Here is a 20128-nt window from a genome sequence, read left to right as displayed (position 1 = left end):
GCTGGCTTGGTTTGGGGCGTGGAGCTGGTTCATTCATCCATTTATTCAACAGATATGTATTGATTGAATGCCTGCTGATACGGTGCCCCAGCATTGTATACTTCCTGGGGGTGGGGCACAATTCACAGAGCATACAGCGTATGTGGTGCCCCTGGAGCACGGGCGTGTGCTGGGTTCACGGCAGTGAGCAAAACTGACCACTTCCTACCCTCAGGAGCTCACCCTGACCTGTTGCAAAGTGCCAGAAACCAGACCATTCACCGGCTCCAGATATGTCTAGCCTAAACCTAAGGAAAATTACTAGTTTTGATCACAAACAGAAGGCTTGTGATTTCAGGAGCCTGTGGGGAAACATTTCCTGATGCTCTTTATCCCCCCTCCCCTCCCAGTCTGGGTTGGATGCCTCCTCTCTTTGCTCCCATCAAACTCTCTACTTCTCTGATCATAGCACTTATTTTCCTGTTTGAATTTGCCAAGACTAGTTACCAGAGAACCTAGGTCTGAAGGAGCAAGGGCAGAGCCCAGCTACCAGAACCCAGAGAGTAACTATAGGTGTAGAGAGGGCTGCCTGGCAGGAGCTGTGGCCTCTGGTGGAGGAATGCAGCCAACATGCTGTGTCTTGGCAGGGAGGGGGCTGGGGTATTAATACCCCAGCCTCTTTCCACTCTCCTGCCAGTGTCTCCCATTGCTGAACCCAGCTACAAGCAAGAGGGCGAGGATCGACTGTGGTTGATGTCATCATACTAGTCAGCCTCCTGGGGCAGAAGGCAAGGAGGCGGAGGTAGGGGGGAGTCTGGGTGGGTCAGGAGAAAACAATCAGCACAGGAAGCAACTCCAAATGTCCTCGGCTACAAGGTGGAACTTTCCAGCAGTCCAAAGGATGGAATGGGCCTCATGATGGAAGAGAATGCCATTTATAGACAACCCAGTAGGATCAGACATCAGCTGGGAGATTGGACCATGTGACCATTAACGTCCTTATCAAGGACTTTAAGAGATTAAATGATTCTGTGAAAGCTGCTGCCACCAGCTGCCCTTCTGCTTTTATCTTTAGATGGGACAACAGTAATAGTAATCATGACAATCACCACCACCATAACTACTAACATGTAATTAACATGTAATGGGTGCGTGTTATATAATGTATCACCTTATATATTCCTTATAACAACCCTGTGAGGTAGCTACTTTTACTGACTCCATTTTATGGATGAGTAAACTGAAGCTTAGAAAGAGGTTCAGTAACTTGCTGGAGGTCACACAACTAGTGACTGTCAGAGCTGGGATTTGAACTTAGGTCTCTGCGATGGCTTGGTATAGCCCGAAAGCCAGGAAACAGCTGTGGTCTTGCAGTGAGAGTGAGGAGGCTGTGTAGAGTTGCTCTGAAAAGGGCAGAACCCCCAGGAATAGGTCCCTCCAAGAGTGGGGACCAGAGTTTTCTGGGATGTCTCCCCAGTGTACGGATGCGTGGGCTTCGCTGGCTTCTAGAGCAGCTGCGGTCACCAGTTTCAGTTCTTCCTGACACTTCACTAGGGCTCAGTCAGCTTTTCAGTTTCTGGCTGAGTCATCCGTCAGCTACACACACAGACAGAGCTCTCCCTCCAGCTGGGGAAAGGAGAGCCATAAATAATAAAATGGAGGTTCCACCTGGAACCAGATTCTCACGGGAGAGAGGACGCTGGTGATGCCCAAGGTCTGTTAATCTTCCTCTTTGCTGACTTCCAGGCCTGATTTCTGCTGATCCATGTATCTTGGCACGCTGAATGGGAATGATGCCCTCCAGGGGGCCTCCAACATAGATCAGCAAACTCGTTGTGCCTGCAGCCCGTAGTAAAGCTGGGGCTCTTGTTTTTCAGAGAGGGAGAGACTGGCTTTAGGGCCACATGGCTCAGTGGGGAAGCATACTTTATGACATGCATCTTTAAAAGGGGGATCATAAGAGAACCTGCTACATAAGGCTGTAATGACGGCTAAAGGGTACCACAAAAAAGCAAATCTAGCACAGTGCTTGGTACACAGTAGTTGCTCAATAAGTGTTTTTATTGAATGAAAATGCCTCATGATATAATCCTAGAAGGGGCACTACTTTGTTATTTTGCCCCCTCTGTGTAACATTCTTGATTGATTGATATAAAACGCTTTCTCGACGTGAATTGTGATAATCATATTATTCACCCCTGTAGCCTACCAAAGTGATGAATTACAAGGATAGATTTTCTTATGTTGAGCTATCCTTGCATTCCTGAGATAAACTCTACTTATCATGATAAACTATTTTCTTAATACATTGTTGGATTCAGTTAGCTAATTTTCTATGTGTAATTTTTTTCTCTCTTTTTTCTAGCTACATTAAGGTATGATTATAAATTTTATATACTTAAGGTATACAACTTGATGATTTGATTTATGTATACATTGTGAAATCATCACGACAATCAAGTTAATTAACATACTCATCACCTCACATATTTCCCATCTTCTTCTTTTTCTTTTTTTTGGGGTGAGGACACTTAAGATCTACCCTCTTAGCAATTTCAAGTATGCAATACAGTATTGTTAATGACAGCCACACTGTTGTACATTAGATCTCCAGAACTCATTCATCCTGCATCAGTGAAACTTTGTACACCTCAGCCAATATCTCCCCGTTTCTCTCTCTCCCTTGCCCCTGTCAACCACCATTCTATTCTCCGCTTCTTTGAACTTGATTATTTTAGATCCCACATATAAGTGAGATCATGCAGTGTTTGTCTTTCTGCATCTGGCTAATTTCACTTCACATAATGTCCTCCAGGTTTATTCGTCTTGTTCCAAATGCCAGGAATTCCTTCATTTTTAAGGCTGAGTAATATTCTATTGTATAGATATATACCACATTTTCTGAATCAAGAAGAAATAGAAAGCCTGAACAGACCAATAACAAGTAGGGAGATTGAGTCCATAATAAAAAACTTCCCAAGAAAGAAAAGCGCTGGACCAGATGGCCTTATTGCTGAATTCTACCAAACATTCATAGAAGAACTATTACAAATCCTTAAACTCTTCCAAAAATTAGAAGAAGAGGGAACACCTCCAAAATCATTTTATGAGGCCAGCATGACCTAGTACCAAAACCAAAGACACTGCAAAAAAAGAAAACGACAGGCTAATATCCCTGATGAACATAGGTGCAAAAATACTCAATAAAATACTAGCAAACTGAATTCAACAGCACATTAAAAGGATCATATATCATGACCAAGTGGGATTTATCCTTGGGATGCAAGGATGGTTCAACACCATGTAGGATTTTGGCATCTACATTCATAAGTGAAATGCACCTGTAATTTTCTTGTGTTGATCTCCTCTGGTTTTGGAATCAAGAATATACCAGTCTCGAAATGCAAATCAAAACTACACTAAGATATCACCTTACACCCATTAGAATGACAAAAATATCTAAAACTAATAGTAACAAATATTGGAGAAGTTGTGGAGAAAAAGGAACCCTCATACACTGCTGGTGGGAATGCAAACTGGTGCAGCCACTATGGAAAACAGTATGGAGATTCCTCAAAAAATTAAAAATAGAACTACCATATGATCCAGCCATCCCACTACTGGGTATTTATCCAAAGAGCTTGAAGTCAGCAATCCCAAAAGTCCTATGCACCCCAGTGTTCATTGCAGCATTATTTACAATAGCCAAGACATGGAAGCAACCTAAGTGCCCATCAACAGATGATTGGATAAAGAAGATGTGGTACATATATACAATGGAATACTGCTCAGCTGCAAAACAGAACAAAATCATCCCATTTGCAATAACATGGATGGACCTTGAGGGAATTGTGTTAAGTGAAATAAGCCAGCGAGAGAAGGATAATCTGTGTATGACTCCACTCATATGAGGAATTTAAAATTATGGACTAAGAACAGTTTAGTGGATACCAGGGCAAAGGCGGGGTGGGGGGTGGGCACAAAGGGTGAAGTGGTGCACCTACAACACGAATGACAAACACTAATGCACAACTGAAATTTCATGAGATTGTAACCTATCATTAACCCAACAAAAAAAAATAAAATAAAATTCAACTTCAAATAAATAAATAAATAAATAAATTATTAGTTATAATCTTGAGAGAATCCAAAAAAAAAAAAAGAATACACCACTCTCATGTTATCTTGGCAGCCTTCTCTGTCTCTGTATCTCAAACTGTTTCTTGAAAGTTTGGAGGAATCCACTTATAAAACCATCTGGACATGAGATTTTGGGGGGATGCAGGTCTTTGTGACTCTTCAGTTTCCTCAATACTCATCAGTTTATTTCAGCACTCCATTCCTTTTTCATGGCTATTCCTAGGAATTCATTTATTTCCCAAGCCATTCATTGTAATGGTTGAATAAGAGTTCGTTTAGTCCGGATTTGTGTGTGTAACTCAGATGCCAGCTGGGAACTTCCTGCAACAATAGATCTAGGCAAAATATGAAATTGTCCTAGAAACACCCTCCAGCCTACACCACAGGGCCTATGGAAATCTAGGGTCCTCCCCTTAATTTCTGCTTCTTCCCAGGAGGTTTCTATTTTCCTGGCATTCCCTGCCTCTGGCGTTCTGGTTTGTTTATGTGCTGTCTCTTTCCCACACCACGTCAAACCCAAGGTGAATTCACCTGCTTCTTCAGTTTCCATAACAGCCAATCAGGTGGAGATTTTCGGGGAAATTGTAGAGAGTGGTCAATGTAATACTACTGAGCGATAAAAAGGAATAAAGTGCTGACACAGGCTAGAAAATGGGTGAACCTTGAAAACATGCTAAGCGAAAAAAAGCCAGTCACAAAAGACCGTGTATTGCCTGCTTCCAGCTATATATGAAATATTCAGAAAAGAAAATCTGTTCAGACAGAAAGTAGGTTAGTAGTTGTCTGTGGCTTGGAGTGGAAACAGAGTTGACTATAAATGGGCATGAGGGTTCTTAGTGGAGTGATGAAAATGTTCTAAAACTATATTATAGTGATGGTTGCACAAACAAGTCAATTTACTAGAAATAGTTGAATCGTATGCTTGAAATGCTTCATGGTATGTTAAGAGAAAAAAAAACAGGAATGAAGAAGTTTCCCAGATGCCCCTCACAAAGCACCCCTTGTGACTCATTGGCCCGAGCTGTGGCTTGGGGAATGGCATGTGCTGGCTGGCCTGGGCCTCGGTTCTGGAAAGGGAAAGCCCATCTCTGGAGCTGGGGCTGTGGCCAGCTCCTCTGATGTGCATAGGCTGTGGGAAGGGATCACTAACTGGACAAAAATCAGGGTATTGCAAGGAAGGCGGAAACGGAAGCTGGGTAGGCAACATCTAAGGTGTCGGCTACCCCCAAGACTGGGTGCTCAATGCTGCAGCTCTAGCCCCACGTTCTCTGATCTGTTCCCCACGTTTTGTCTGAGTTCTCTGCCCAGTAGGGCACAGGGAGAGAGGGGTCACAGGAAGAATCACGCCTTGAAAACACAGAACCTCGACTAGGGCGACCGATGGACCTGGTTTGCTTGGGATGGAGTGGTTACCTGGGACGTAGGACACGAGGTGCTAACACTGGGGAAGTCCCAGGCAAACAGGGAGGGGCTGGTCACCCAATGACCTCAATAAATAGAGATATAGACACACTCCTGATGAACTGGTGGATCTTGGCCCCAATGGCTGCTAACGCCACAGAAAGACAGTCAGTCTTGTGTGCCTCTCGTGAAAGCACACTCGACACCACTTTTGAAATATTTTTTGGCAAAACAGTTGAACCTAAATAAAAACAAGCCTGTAGATCTAACTACCAATTCATAGGAAATACAGAGGACCATGAGGATGTGACATGACTCCACGTGGGACATTCTACAGGACAAATGACCTAGTTCTTCAACGAGCCAATTGGAAGAGGGAAAAAACAGAGATGGAGGGAGAATTCAAAGATTAAAAGACTTTTAAGAAAAATACCAGCCAATTGCAATGCATGGATCTTATTTGGATCCTGATTGGAACAAACTGAAAAAAAAAAGAGAGACAGGGAAATTTGAACCCTAACAGGAGCTTTGATGATATTAAGAAATTATTGGTATAATATAATGCCTCGGTAATATCTTCTTAAAAAGAGTCCTTACTTTGGGGCTGGCCCCGTGGCCGAGTGGTTGTGTTCGCACGCTCCGCTGCGGGCGGCCCAGTGTTTCGTTGGTTCGGGTCCTGGGCACGGACATGGCACTGCTCATCAAACCACGCTGGGGCAGCGTCCCACATGCCACAACTAGAGGGACCCACAGCAAAGAATGTACAACTGTGCACTGGGGGGCTTTGGGGAGAAAAAGGAAAAAATAAAATAAAATTAAAAAAAAAAAAAAGAGTCCTTACTTTTTAGAGACACATACTGAAATATTTATGGTAGAAATAATGTGATGTCTAGGTTTTGCTTCAAAATAATCCAGGGGGATGCTGGTGGGAGTAAAGATTAAGCAAAGCTGGCCTTTAGTTAATAATTTTTGAAGCCAAGTGATGGTGTATGAGAGTTTATTACACTATTCTCTTGACTTTTTGAAATCTTGACGTGGGGGGGTGGCGCGGCTACCCTTAGTCACGGCAGGCCAGTGTGTCAACAGAATTTAGAATTTCACAGATCTGCAAATTTTCCAAAATTCTGAAGGACAAAGTCAACTTTTCATTTTGCCAAATCGAAACAAGACAAAACAAAAAACTCCCATCTACTTTCAGCATCATTTCCTAAAAGAAAGGAAAGGCAAACACCAATAATATCTTTTCAGAAAAGGGCTGGCCTTTCAACTGGGCACAGTTTGCCTTAAGGACAAACTCGCTTGGGTGTCTCTATTTTCTTCGTTTGCCCTGAAACTGGCTACACAAATGCCCCGGGGAGAGGAAGGGAGGTTGGAGGGCTGGCTGCTCTCACTTCCCTGCTTGCTAACGAGGGCAGGACGTGGATGCCGCAGGGCCTTAAAACCGTAAGCTGCTCAAGGGGTACAGGCGGGGGTCCCCCAGATCAGGTCCCCTGGAACTCATGGACACACTTCTCTTTCGATCTAATCCTACTTTTGTGTATGTGGGAGGGAGGAGCGTTGAACCTCAGGGAGCACTTTCCTGCTGGGAGCTCTCACTGTGGGATATTAGGATGAAATGCTTTTCACCGAAGTGGAAAATAACAGCTGGGCCCGATGCAGCGAGGGCCTCTGTCTGTACTCAGCTGACAGTGAGGGCCCCTTTGAGGCCGCAGGAGAGCCGAGCCAGTCTTGCTGTTGGCATCAATCGGCCACGTGGGCATGCCCTTGAGACCTGCAGCTGCCATCTCATATGCTCCTCTCTCCCTCCTTTCCTCCTCTCTCCTGCAACCCTCCTTCCAAGAGGTTTTCATTTTTTTCTTAAGGCAACACATTTCAGGATCAGATATGAACTGCTTTTCCCCCAAAACTCAGGGACATGAAAGACAGATCGTTTGGGGTGATGAAAATGTTCGGGAACTAGATATTGGTGATGATCGCGCAATGTTATGAATGTAGTAAACACCCCTAGTGGTAAATTATATGTTACATGTATTTTACCACAATTGAAAAAGTAGACTGTCTCCTGGGTTCTCTTTGGGGCAGCATCCTAAAAGAGGTCAAATATTGGAATATCAGGGATGAACGAGATCTTGGGGGACATCTGGTCCACCCCTCATTTTATAGATGAGGGTCCTGAGCTCCGTGGTGGGGAAGCGATGCGCAGAATGGGCAGAGGTGGGGTTGGACTCCACCTGTTGAATTCCACCCTCTACCGTGCGCTTTTGGTCCTGATGAGGGAGAGGCACTGGTCTGCCTCTTTTCACAGCAGTGGGCTCTCAGATCTGGCCATCCTTGGATTGCATGCAGCCAGCAGACATGTTTTGTTTGGCAGCACTGTGTTTAATATCCTAAAATTAATTGCCAGCATTTAAAATCTGGCAAATTCACACAAAAATCCAGATTTCCAGCCTCTTTGAACAAACAGAAAGCTCTGGCGGCATTGGGCCCACTTTCCTGTATGGCGGCACTGGGAACTGATAGGAGCATGTTCTCTCCAGTACTCCGCAGTCCTCACTGCTCCCCACTGTCTCCTGTTTATCCACAGGCCTGCACTGTTCTTTTAATGCTCAGCCTGCCCTCCTCATTTCTACTGTCTGTTTACCTTGGGGATGTGGGGGGATTGGCATCCCTGTTTTAGCCCTGTGCTGCAGGACTGTGGGTCTCTGAGTGTTTATCCTAGGCGGCATATGGCTGCTGGGGAAAGTACAGATGGTGCAGGGCACACCCCTGGAGCTCTGGGTATCTCATCCTTTTCTGTTCCACCTACACTGTGGCCCCAAGATACCGTGGGCTAGCTTTAGCTGGAGAATTTGCTTCTCTGCAATGCCTTGCCTTTAAGAAATGTTCCTGGGCCAGCCTTGGTGGGCTAGTGGTTAAGTTCAGCGCTCTCTGCTTTGGTGGCGTGGGTTTGGTTCCTGGGCATGGACCTACACTGCTCTGTTAGTGGCTGTGTTGTGCTGGAGGCCCACATACTAAAAAATAGAGGCAAATTAGCATGGATGTTAGTTCAGGGTGAATCTTCCTCAGCAAAACAAAAAAAAAAAAAGGAAGAGAAATGTTTCCATTTTACAGATGGGGAAACTATAGGAGAAACAAACATAGGGACATAGTCAAAGAAGAAACTCACTTCCAGGCTGGCCTAGCATCGTGTCTGAGTGGATGTGGGCTTAGAGTGGTGTATCCGTACAATGGAATATTATTCAGCCATAAAAAGGAATAAAGTTCTGACACATGCCACAAGATGGGTGAACCTTGAAAACATGATGCTAAGTGAAAGGAGCCAGACACAAAAGGACACGTTTTGTATGACTTGCCTTATATAAGGTACCTAGAAGAAGCAAATTCATAGAGACAGAAAGTAGAGTGATGAGTGCCAAGAGCTGGGGGAGAGGGGGATGGGAGTTAGTGTTTCAGGAGTATAGAGTTTCTGTTGGGGGTGACGGAAAACTTTGGAAATAGATCATGATGATGACTGCAAAACATTGTGAACATAATGCCACTGAACTGTACATTTAAAAATGGTTAGGGGCCAGCCTGGTGGTGTGGTTGTTGAGTTCGTGTGCTCTGCTTTGGCAGCCCAGGGTTCACAGGTTCGGATCCTGGGTGCAGACCTATGTACTTCTCATCAGGCCATGCTGTGGCAGCATCCCACATATAAAGTGAAGGACGATTGGCACAAATGTTAGCTCAGGGACAATCTTCCTCAAGCAAAAAAAAAAAGAAGATTGGCAACAGGTGTTAGCTCAGGCCAATCTCCCTCACCAAAAAAACAGAAAAGAAAAGAAAAGAAAAATGGTTAAAATGGTACATTTTACATTATATTTTTTACCACAACAAAAGAAATAATAAAAAAAATGTTATCATCAATTGAAAGTTCTGTGTGGTATTGCTGCACCTCTCTTCTCCAGTAGTGGTACTAAATACGGAGAAAGGGAGGGCCAATCTGGTGGTGTAGCAGTTAAGTTCACAGGCTCCGCGTTGGCGGCCCAGAGTTTGCTAGCTCAGATCCTGGCACAGACCTACACACTGCTCGTCAAGCCATGCTGAGTCAGCATCCCACATAGAAGAGCTAGGACCCACAACGAGGATATACAACTATGTACTGGGGCTTTGGGGAGAAAAAAAAAGAGGAAGATTGGCAACAGATGTTAGCTCAGAGCCAATCTTCCTCACCAAAAAAAAGAAAAAAAAAGCATACATAGAGACATTTAAATAAATTTAAAAAAATAATAAATAAATATGGAGAAAGGGGATCAAAACTTTTAAAAAGTTCTACGGTCCTCTAAGACACCAGTGAGAGGGCAGGTGGCCCTCCCCTTTGAACCCTCAGCGCTTAGTAACCCCTAACTCATTTCTCACACGTCAGATCACCTGCTGCTGCCTTAACCTTTGCAGTCCCTGCATTTTGCCCTCACAGCATTTCATACAGTTGCAGCGGATCACCTTTCAGGGTGATGAGCTGATTAATATGTTTTCTCACTTGGCCGTAAGCATCACAGCATCCCGTGAGCAGGAACCATGCCTGGTTTTTGGTTCAACATTATATCCCCAGCACTTAGCCCAGGGCCGGCACATAGTAGGCTCTCGACAAATATTTCATGAGTGAAAGGCTAGAAGTTCAAAAGACGGGTGGACTGGGAGGTCAGAGCATCTCGAGGAAGACTCACATTCTCCCCCACCGTGTTGCCCGGATGGTACTTCCACGATTTATCCTGCTCGGAGCCATTCTCCTTTTCTGGCTTGCCTAAGCCAGAGTCAGTTTCTGCTGTTTGCAACCAAACCACCTTTCCATTATGTAAACTCTCTGGGCCTCAGTTTCCTTATCTGTAAAAAGGGGATAATAACAGCGCCTTCCATTTATTCATTTTAATAAGGATTACATCCGTGATTTCATTCAACGTTCACCATGATGAGGATGAGGAGGAAGAGGAAGATGGTATCATGTGTATTTCCTATTGCTGCTGTAACAAATTCCCACAAACTTTGTGGCTGGAAATAACTAAATTTCTTTTCCTTACAGCTCTGGAGATCAAAAGTCCAAAGCGGATCAGCAGGGCTTGTTCCTTCCGGAGGCTCCAGAGGAGAATCTGTTTCCTGGCCTTTTCTAGCTTCTAAAGGCTGCTGGCAGTCCTTGGTTCAGGGCCCCACATCACTCCAACCTCTGTTCTGGTTTCGCCTCTCCTCTGATTCTCCCTCTAAGGACCCTTGTGACTGCATTGGGCCCATCCAGATAACCCATGATCTTCTCCCCATCTCAAGATCCTTCGCTCCATCTGCAAACTCACCTGCAAAGTCCCTTTTGCCATGGAAGGTAATAGAGTCACAGGATCCGGGGATGAGGATGTAGATATCTTTGGAGGGCTCTTACTCAGCCTACCACCCCATGTGTCCCAAGTTTTGGTTTAAAGCTTCCAGGAAAAATAAGCTATCTTTCCTGCCTTCAAATTGCTTATAATCCTGTTGGGGAGACAAAACATTTCCACAGTCCACAAAGACCCAGGCAGTGTGGTCCCTGCTGTGGTGGGAGGTGGAGGTGATGTGTTGAGAAGATGAAGATGAAGCAGGGAGCCTTCCCCCCAGGCCTCTCCTGTCCCCAGAGCTGCAGCCTACAGCCTTGTAGGCCACGCCCACCCAAATCCAGGGGGGCCACCTTCCCAGGCGCTAGGATGTGAATGCTGTCCCCTGGAGGTGTGTGACACAGTGTCCCTGCCTTCTCCTCGTAGGAAGTGGGAGGCTCTGGGAAAGGCAAGATGGAACCTCTTCACTAGATCAGCAGAAGCCTTTGCTTTCTAGTTTTATTGAGTGCTCTGGTCTGAATGTTTGTGTTCCCCCCAAATTCACATGTTGAAATCTTAACCCCTAAAGGTGATGGTAGGAGGTGGTGGGGCGTTTGGGAGGTGCTTACGTCGTGAGGGTAAACCCTTGTGAATGGGATTAGTGCCCTTATAAAAGAGATCCCAGAGAGACCCCTTCTCCTTCTGCCATGTGAGGACACAACAAGAAGTCTGCGACCCTCATCTGAACACGCTGGCACCCTGACCTCAGACTTCCAGCCTCCAGAACCGTGAGCAACAAATTTCTGTTATTTACAAACTACCCAGTTTGTGGTATTTGGTTATAGCAGGCTGAACGGACTAGACATTGATGCTTGGTAAGTTTCATTTGGACTCTGGGGAGGAGGTTCTCAGTGTTAAGTGGGGCTAAGCATCTGGAAGGTTAATTGATGATAAAGAGGGGTGAGGGTCAGGGTAAAGGCATGTTCCCCTCCTCCAACTTCCCAGAGCCCAGAAGAAATTGTATCATATCAGTTAGAAACGGGGCGGGATGGTCCAAAGAACAAGAAATCAGCTACTACATCATATGCCATGTGACACCCCACGTGAGTTCTGCAAAAGCATGAACCTGGCAGATCTGTCATTGAGACAGTAGAACACCACTGTCAAGACCGATAAAGACAGGCTGTGAGCGATTTAACTGAAGTAGCCGGAAGGGAGACCAGCACTACATGTCCAAATAGGCTTGGCCCAGCCCCCCAGCCCTCAGGTAACTGACTCTGGGTCTGGCACGTGGCTGGAATGAATTGGGTCATTCACTGGTGAATCCTGGGTTTTTCAACTGGTATCTGTTCTGGGACCTGGTCCGTGCAACTCTGCTTTTCTAGAGTAAAAATTGTGATGTGTGTCTCAGTAAGGATTACCTGATGTGTGTGAGCTATGTGACAAATAGAAAAGTCTCAAAATTTACTTCTACATTGAATTTTTTTTACAAAAAAACTTTATTTAGATATAATTCACATACCATAAATTTCCACATTTAAAGTGAACAAGTGAAGAATTCTTTTGTATATTCAGAATTGAGCAACCATCACTGCACTCAATTTTAGAACATTTTCATCATCGCCAAAAGACACCCTATACTCACTCCCCATTTCCTCCCAATATCTACTCCCCAGCCACTGGTAGCCACTAATCTTACTTTCTATCTCTATGGATTTGCTTGTTCTGGACGTTTCATATAAATAGAATCTAATGATATGCAGTCCTTTGTCACTGGCTTCTTTCACTGAGCATGATGTTTTCATGGCCCATCCATGCTATAGTATGCATCATAGTTCATTCCTTTTTACAGCTGACTAATATTCCATTGTACGGATAGACCACATCTTCTTTACCCGTTCATCAAAGGATGGACATTTGGGTTACTGATACTTTTGGCTATGAACAGAGAGTAATGTGAGTATAGACAGTACTGCTGCTATGAACATTCGTGTACAGGTTTTTGTGTGGACATGTTTCACTTCTTTTGGGTACATGCCTAGGAGTGGAATTGCTGGGTCATATAGTAACTCTTTTGAGGAACGGCCAGTTTGTCTTCCGAAGCAGCTGCACCATTTGACATTCCCACCAGCAATGTACGAGGGTTCCCATTTCTCCAGATCCTCCCCAAGGCTTGTCATTTTCCATTGCTGTTGCTGTTGTTACTAGTTAGGCTGTTTTGATGGCCATCCTGGTGGAACTGGAGTGGTTTTGATTTGCAGTTCTCTGATGGCTAATGATGGTGAGCATCTTTTCACGTGCTTATTGGCCATTCGCATGTCTTCCTTGGAGAAGTGGCTATTCAGATCCTTTGCCCATTTTATAATTGGGTACATTTAATTTTGAATGGTCTCCTTAACAATTACACATTGGAACCACTATAGAATTGATTCACGGTGGGCGCTCTGAAGTCAATGGCCTGGATTTGAATCCCAGCTTGGCCACTTGACAGTAGATAACTTGAACATTCTCTCCGGACCTCAGTTTTTTCCACCTACACAATGGGGGACAGAAATATTAGCTGCTTCATAGGGTTGTTGTGAGGATTAAAAAAGGCAGTGTGTGTCAAAGGCTTGGTAAAGCTTAATCAGGGCTCAGAAAATATTACCCATAATAGCAGCGTCGTCAATACTTAGTAAGCTCTTTCTATTTTACTATATGCACATAGGCGTTCTCATTTAATCTACCTGGCAATCTTGCAAAATAGGTATCACCAACTGCATTTTGCAAGTGAGAAAACAAAGCTCAGGGAGGTGAAGGGGGGAGTCCAGGGCTCCATAGCTGGGAAGAGGCAGAGCAGAGGTTCCTGCCCAGCTCTGGACCACTCCAGGGCCCTCTGCAAATGTTACTCTTGGCAAAGTTTTTAGCTTGAATCGGCATCTCCTCTTGCAGCTTCTGCTATTCAAATGCAACGGTCATTAAGCAAATGCTGTCAGAAAGGAATCAGAGAAGAACCCAGTAACGAAATCATCAACAGCTTATTCAGGCAGAGAAAAGCTAGAGCAACCCCAAGAAGCATGTGTTTCTCTCGTTTGGGGCTGGCTTTTGAGTCAGAGGATCTTTTCACATAGTCCTGGCCTGCTCTCCCTGTTTAGTATGGCCTCTCTAAGAACCTCACGGGGCTAGCTGGGAAACAGTGAAAGGCAAGCATCCATCATCGCTCCCTCTTCTGGAACCACTACTTGGGAGTTCTGTGTAGTTCCCCATAGCGACATTGGGTGTCACCTTTGAGTTGTCTGAAGCCAATCTCCCCTGGAAATTGACAAAATGTGTCGTTTTCCAAGAGTTTCTGGTTCTCTGAGATCCAGTTTGGAGGTATTCAGCTCCCAACTCAGCCTGGATAATCTGGTTCTCATTTGCGGGGCCAGCGTGGTCCTGCAAGAAGAGGGCTCCTTGCAGCTGATTCAGTTTGGGGTTTGAAAATGGGCTCCATGGCCGTGACTCGGGAACTGACTTCTCTTCAAAAGTGGGTGAGGACATAAGGATGAGAGAGTTTATGCAAAGCCGCTACAACTTACGGCTCTTCTCTCCCAGATTCTCTGCGCTGTCCCTTCTCAGGTAAGTCATCTGCTCACACATCTGTGTCCACACTAGGCTGTGAGCATCTGTGAGCTACTAGGGGGCAGGGACTCCATCCCTCACTCCCTCCCCTCTCCTTTCTTCCCTTCTTTCCATCCCATGTATATTTGCAGAGTATATATTATGTACCAGGCCCTGGGACAAAACAGCAAATTTCTTTTCCTTCATGGAATTCACATTCTAAATTCTTATTTATCTGTATGTTCTCAGCATCAAGCATATACTAGGTGCTTAATAACTGCTTTCATGGCTTGCTGTATACTCCTCCCCTTCCAGTTTTTTCTATGCATATACTAACATATATACATGATATTTAAATTTTAGATGGAAATGAGATCACACCTTAATACTGTTCTTTGACTCCCCCCGCCCCACACCCACTTAGTTATGTATTGGGGGCCATCTTTCCATGTTAGAACACAAAAATCTACTTTAGCGTTTACATGCCCCTAAATGCTATTTAGGGTCTCTCTGCCCCTTGGAATCTAGAAAAGACAGGCTTGAACCCCAAATCCATTGTGTGTAAATTCTTAGGGCCAGGTTAGGATTAGGAATGGCTGGGTTCCCATGTTCTCATGGTCACTTCCGGTCCCTGTTCATGCTTCTGCTGACTTTGTTCCACCCCAATTTATTTAACCATCTCCTACTGATGGACATTTAGGTTGTTTCCAGTCTTTTGCTGTCACAAACAATGCCGCAATGAATAACCTTGTTCATCCTTTGTTTTATGCATATTGAAGAAATTGCTAGAGGTGGCATTACCGGGCCAATTTAGCAATAGATATTGCTATAGATACAGATATAGCAATATCAGTGGATATTGCTAAATTCTCTCCTCAGAGGTTTTGCTAATTTTCATTCCCAGTGTAATGTGTTATCAAATTGTGATCTTTGCTTATCAGTGCATTCACACACATTTCTTTTTGATATTCTTTGTCTTTTCTTTCTTGTGACCTGTTGACCTGAAAGCGCCTTTTATGTTATGGAAATTATCCCTTTATAATTTGAAATGCAAATATCTTTTCGTAGTTTATTATTTGTGATAAAAATAATAATGTTTTCACATATTGAGGCATATGGAGGAAGTATTCTGGTTTAACTCTGATTTGGCCTAAAACTTATTTTTTCCAGAGCAGCCTGACTTCTGGCCCAGCGAACATGCACTGTGCATCCGCTTCAAACATTTTCCCGAAGCAAAGAATGCCCTCTTTAAAGAGAGGGATGGGTGTCTCCTTTTCTCTGACGCCAATACCATCACTTCTTTGAAGATGAGTTTTCTTCTCAGAGAACCAAGGTCAAGTTGACCTGCTGTGTATGTGCTAAACTTCGGCAAAACATCTCCTTGTGACTTGGGGAAAATAATTGCATTCCTGTCATGCCTGACATATCTTCTTCGTTCTGAAATGGTATATAACCATGCTGTCAACCACACTTCTCTGGGGTGCTTTCTGCCCTGGTGGCGATGGCACTTCCGGGCTTGTCCTCAACATTAGCTCATTAAATATCTTTCTTATCTATAGATTGGTTATTGATGCACCAACAATTGTTTTTACATCATTTTTTTAACGGCTGCCTAGATTCTACTGAATGGGCCTACCATAATTTTTAAGCAGTCTCTTATTGCTAGACATTTTGGTTGTTTCCAATTTTTTACTATTATAAACGACACCGCTCTTCCCACTAACCTGCATTGCATCTCTTTATGCTAATTTTCTAAAAGTGGAATAGGTCAGTTACGGAATATTAACTTTAAAAAGTCTTTTGATACCTTTTGGGTATTGGATATTATTTTTTTAAACTTTTTATTATTTAAAAACAACAAACATTTATTGATTAAAAAAAAAAATCTCCCATGAACCAATCACCCATCCCCTCAGACCAACTAGTCTATTCTACCTCCCACCCACTTCCACTTCTTCTGTGTTATTTTGATGTAAATCTTTTCATCCGTAAAGATTTCAGGATTTAAAGAGAGGCTCTCTTTGGACAAGAAATTCACCATATCTCCTCTCGGTTCTTCTAGATAGCGGCAATGGAAAGTTACCCACCAATGCTGTTGGGAAGCATTCCTCTTGGAGGCCGCTCAGGGGCAAATATCTAATCAGAATCCATGTGCCCCTTCTCTGGAGCTCTATTCTTGTTTTGCAGACAGGAAAAAACCACATGGATGACTCAGCCAGCCCCAGGGCTCTTTTGTCCACTGCAGGATCCCCACAGACCCGAAAACTTTGCTTCGCCCATCACTTTTCACTTATTTTTTATTCATCCCAAAGGCAGGCAGGAAATTGTTGTCAGTCTGTGAATCATGCAGGAATCTTTCCTCTGCCCTCTCCCATTTGGATGTTGCTTCCTTGAACAATACCCAAGTTGATGGGCATTTCCCCCCCACAATCTCATCCTGATGGGCTCATCTGGCTGGTGGGGAGCTCCATCTATTTCACAGCAGAGCCCCTGAGACTCAGGGAGGGAAAGAGAATTGCTCAAGGTCTCTCAGCCCGTAAGTGGGAGAACCAGGGTGTGAGTCCCGCTTTGTGGGCTCTTTCCACTAACCCACGTTGCCTCTCAAAAATGGTTACTCCCTGGGGAACTGCTCTCAGTAGCCATCAGGATGGAAAATGATCTCAAGCACAGTCCTCAGGAGGGTAAATGGCTGAGTAATGGACCTCATATTGGTGTTCAGGGCCTGCCCCGGAAATCTCCCAGGCCAGTTTCTGAAAAATCCTCCTGCTCCTGACAGGCTCCCAGTCTCCATCCTTAGCTGGCTTCACCCCAGGGGTCCCGGGCACTGATGGGGTGGGGCAGCCACCCTGGGCTTCACAGCCGGCTCTCCTCCTCACTCACACAGTACCAATTCTTGCCAAGATGGCTGCTAATCCTCAGGAGCTGAGAAGCCGGTGTCGGGGAGGAAGACTTCTCCTCTACCTAATGTGGGTTCGTCTGGCCGGAGAACGAATTAAATTCACATGATACAGAATAGCAGGGGAAAATTAAACAAAGCTTTATAACATGTCTACATGGGAGAGGTCAGGCAAGCTGAGCAACTCGCCAAAATGCCGAAACCACCACTTAAATATCTAAAGACAAAGGAGAATGTTGCGGGTGGAGGGGGAGTCGATCATGGGCGATTACCGCACAAGTACAGTAAACAAAATGCAGATTTAAGTCCTTGCCTTTGGCATTGATTAAGAGTTTCTAGAGACAAGGTCATCTCCCCTTCTTCCTGGTACAGACGGAGATATCTTTACAGATGGAGAGTTCCTTTACAATGTAAATGTCTCTTACAAAGGGTAAGTAAATTCTACTTCTCAGTTGCTTTCCTGTCTGCAAAGTAACTAGCCTCAAATAATCATCATGCCAAAGAGACATATCTTGGGGTGGCCAATTCCATTCCCCACACCAGGAACCCACAGGGGTGCAACAACATCCAGAGTGGCTGTTCCTCAGCCTGGAGATCACAGCAGCTGTCTGCCTAGAAACGTAGCCGGCAGCCTGACTCTACAGGAATGACATGAACCCAAGCCTGGATCGCTGACCCTGCGCCCACCGCTGTGGTGCCAGGGCCTTAGCCACACTAGCCCACTGAAGCCTCCGCGACCCTACAGATGGGCACTTGATTAATTAAGAGAAAGAGGAGGCTCTCAGATTACGGAGCTCACGGAAAGTTGAATAACTTTGATGAGGATTTTTAGGCTGCTTAATTTTAAAATGGCTTATGATGAGGATTTTTAGGCTGGTTAGTTTTAAAACTACAGATGAGATTCAGGCTCCAAGGAGTGGAATTTGTTTGCCCCTTTGTTGGGAAACATTTACATTTCTAAGGGAAACCTCTATCTGTGAAGATGCCTCCCTCTCTGTGCCAGGAAGAAGGGGGGATGGTCTTATCTCTAGAAGCTCTTAATCAATGCCAGAGGCAAGAACTTAAGTTGGTTACTGTCTGGCAACCTCATGTAACAGACCCCCCCCTCCCCCCAAATCCTCCTTTGTCTTTAGCCAAGGATAAAATTCAAGTGGTGACTTCTTCCATTTACTCAATCTGGTTTAATTCTTATCTAAAAGTTGTGGGACCGCCAAATGGCCAGGCCATACGGGCACTGATACCATTTTAACTTTTCTACGTATTCTTTGTCTTGTAAAGAGATAACTCACATACCTATGCCTTAAATTTAGCCCTAACCCTCAACTCGTGGCAGCAGCAGGAGCTCTGACTGCCGGTGGGTCCTGTCCCCACGCACCAGCTCTGCCTGCCCATGGGTCCTGTCCCCATGCCAGCGGGGGCAGCAGCAGCAGCGGCTCTGCCTGCCCATGGGTCCTGTCCCCATGCTATTCTACTCTCTAAATAAAAGAGCACTACTGCCAGATCTTGAGAGTCTAAGAAATCTTTCTTTCGACTCCTCGGCTCACCGACCCCGCATCAACTTGAACAAGACATGCAACTGAGATTTTGAATCCAGGAGCTCAAGCTGGAATTTTGACCCTTAGGCCCTAGTTCGTACCTTTTGACTTGTTTTTTTTTTTTAGAACTAATTAATCAGACAGAGGTCATAGCAGAGAAACTGTCCAATGAAACCCACCTCTGAGGCCCAACGTGGGGAAAACAAGAGAAACAAGGTCAGGTAGGAGATGGCGTGAATATTGGCCAATGGCACTTCTCCAGGTATAGATGAGGTCCGGGTAATGGAGCCGTCTGTGAGCAATGACTTCTGGCCTCTTTGGGGTTCTATCTAGAGATGAGAGGCCTGGATCTCCGCTGGGGGACTTTCTAGCTTAGTCATGGGCAGTGTTGCGGCGTTTGGAACATTCTTACATCATGCTGAATGGACAGCCCTGGGCATCCATGCAAAGTCAAGTACTTTGCCCAAGTGGGGATGCTGGGCTGGGGCCTGCTCTGGCCGCATCACCAGGACTCTGAGCCCCAGGGGAACTACCGAATGCCAATGGGAAAGAAAGGGATTTGCCCTGCTGAGTGTTGTGTTAGATAATGACCAGGGACAGGATTTCATTGTTCCCACTGTAGGCATTCAGACTATGTCATCCCAAACATGCCACTTTGGCATATTGATTATTTTGAGTTAAAATTACCCGAGAAGCAGCCAGTGGAAGAAAGACATTCCTTTGTCCCCCTGAAAGCAGGAGATAAACCGCCCATGTGAGAGGGACTCTCCCTGTACCAGGAGGATAAAAGGCATCTTCATCACCAGAGACGGGGAACTCAGGGCCAAGACGGCTGCACAAACAAACCTTGTTAATTTTTCACCATTTACTACCCCTAGCCCACACCCCTCTGCCACATTATTTCTTCACAAATTTATTGTTTACTTGTCTAAAAGGTATCAAAGCTTCCTGCTCTGGGCGCGTCTTGGAGTCACACATCTTTGTGGGGCTCCCATACCTGCATATGTGCATAATTAAATTTGTTTTTCTCCAGTTAATCTGTCTTTTATTACAGGAGGTCTCAGCCAAGAACCTAGAAGGTGGAGAGAAAATTATTTTTCCTTCCCTACACCACTCAGCCCCATTAAATAAAAGCGCATGACAGGGAGATTTCCACATGTGAGTTTTGACATGTGTCAAGGCTCAGTCATCATTTTGCACTGAGACCCCACCCCGCACCCCAACCCCAGTCCCTTCAGTGAGTCTGTGACCTCACCCTTCATCTGATAGCCCTGAGCTAACAT

General features: G+C 44.9%; 1 long non-coding RNA gene across 1 annotated transcript; it reads left to right on the top strand.

The window, feature by feature from the left end:
- Positions 1 to 13285: 13285 nt before the first annotated feature.
- LOC139074916 (uncharacterized) lies at positions 13286 to 15996 on the top strand. The gene is made up of 2 exons (XR_011524905.1): positions 13286 to 14432; positions 15585 to 15996. It is a non-coding gene; the product is annotated as an uncharacterized lncRNA (long non-coding RNA).
- Positions 15997 to 20128: the final 4132 nt, after the last annotated feature.

The sequence above is a fragment of the Equus przewalskii genome, chromosome 12 (assembly GCF_037783145.1).
Source record: "Equus przewalskii isolate Varuska chromosome 12, EquPr2, whole genome shotgun sequence".
NCBI lineage: Eukaryota > Metazoa > Chordata > Mammalia > Perissodactyla > Equidae > Equus > Equus przewalskii.
This window is presented reverse-complemented; position numbering and strand designations above follow the sequence as displayed.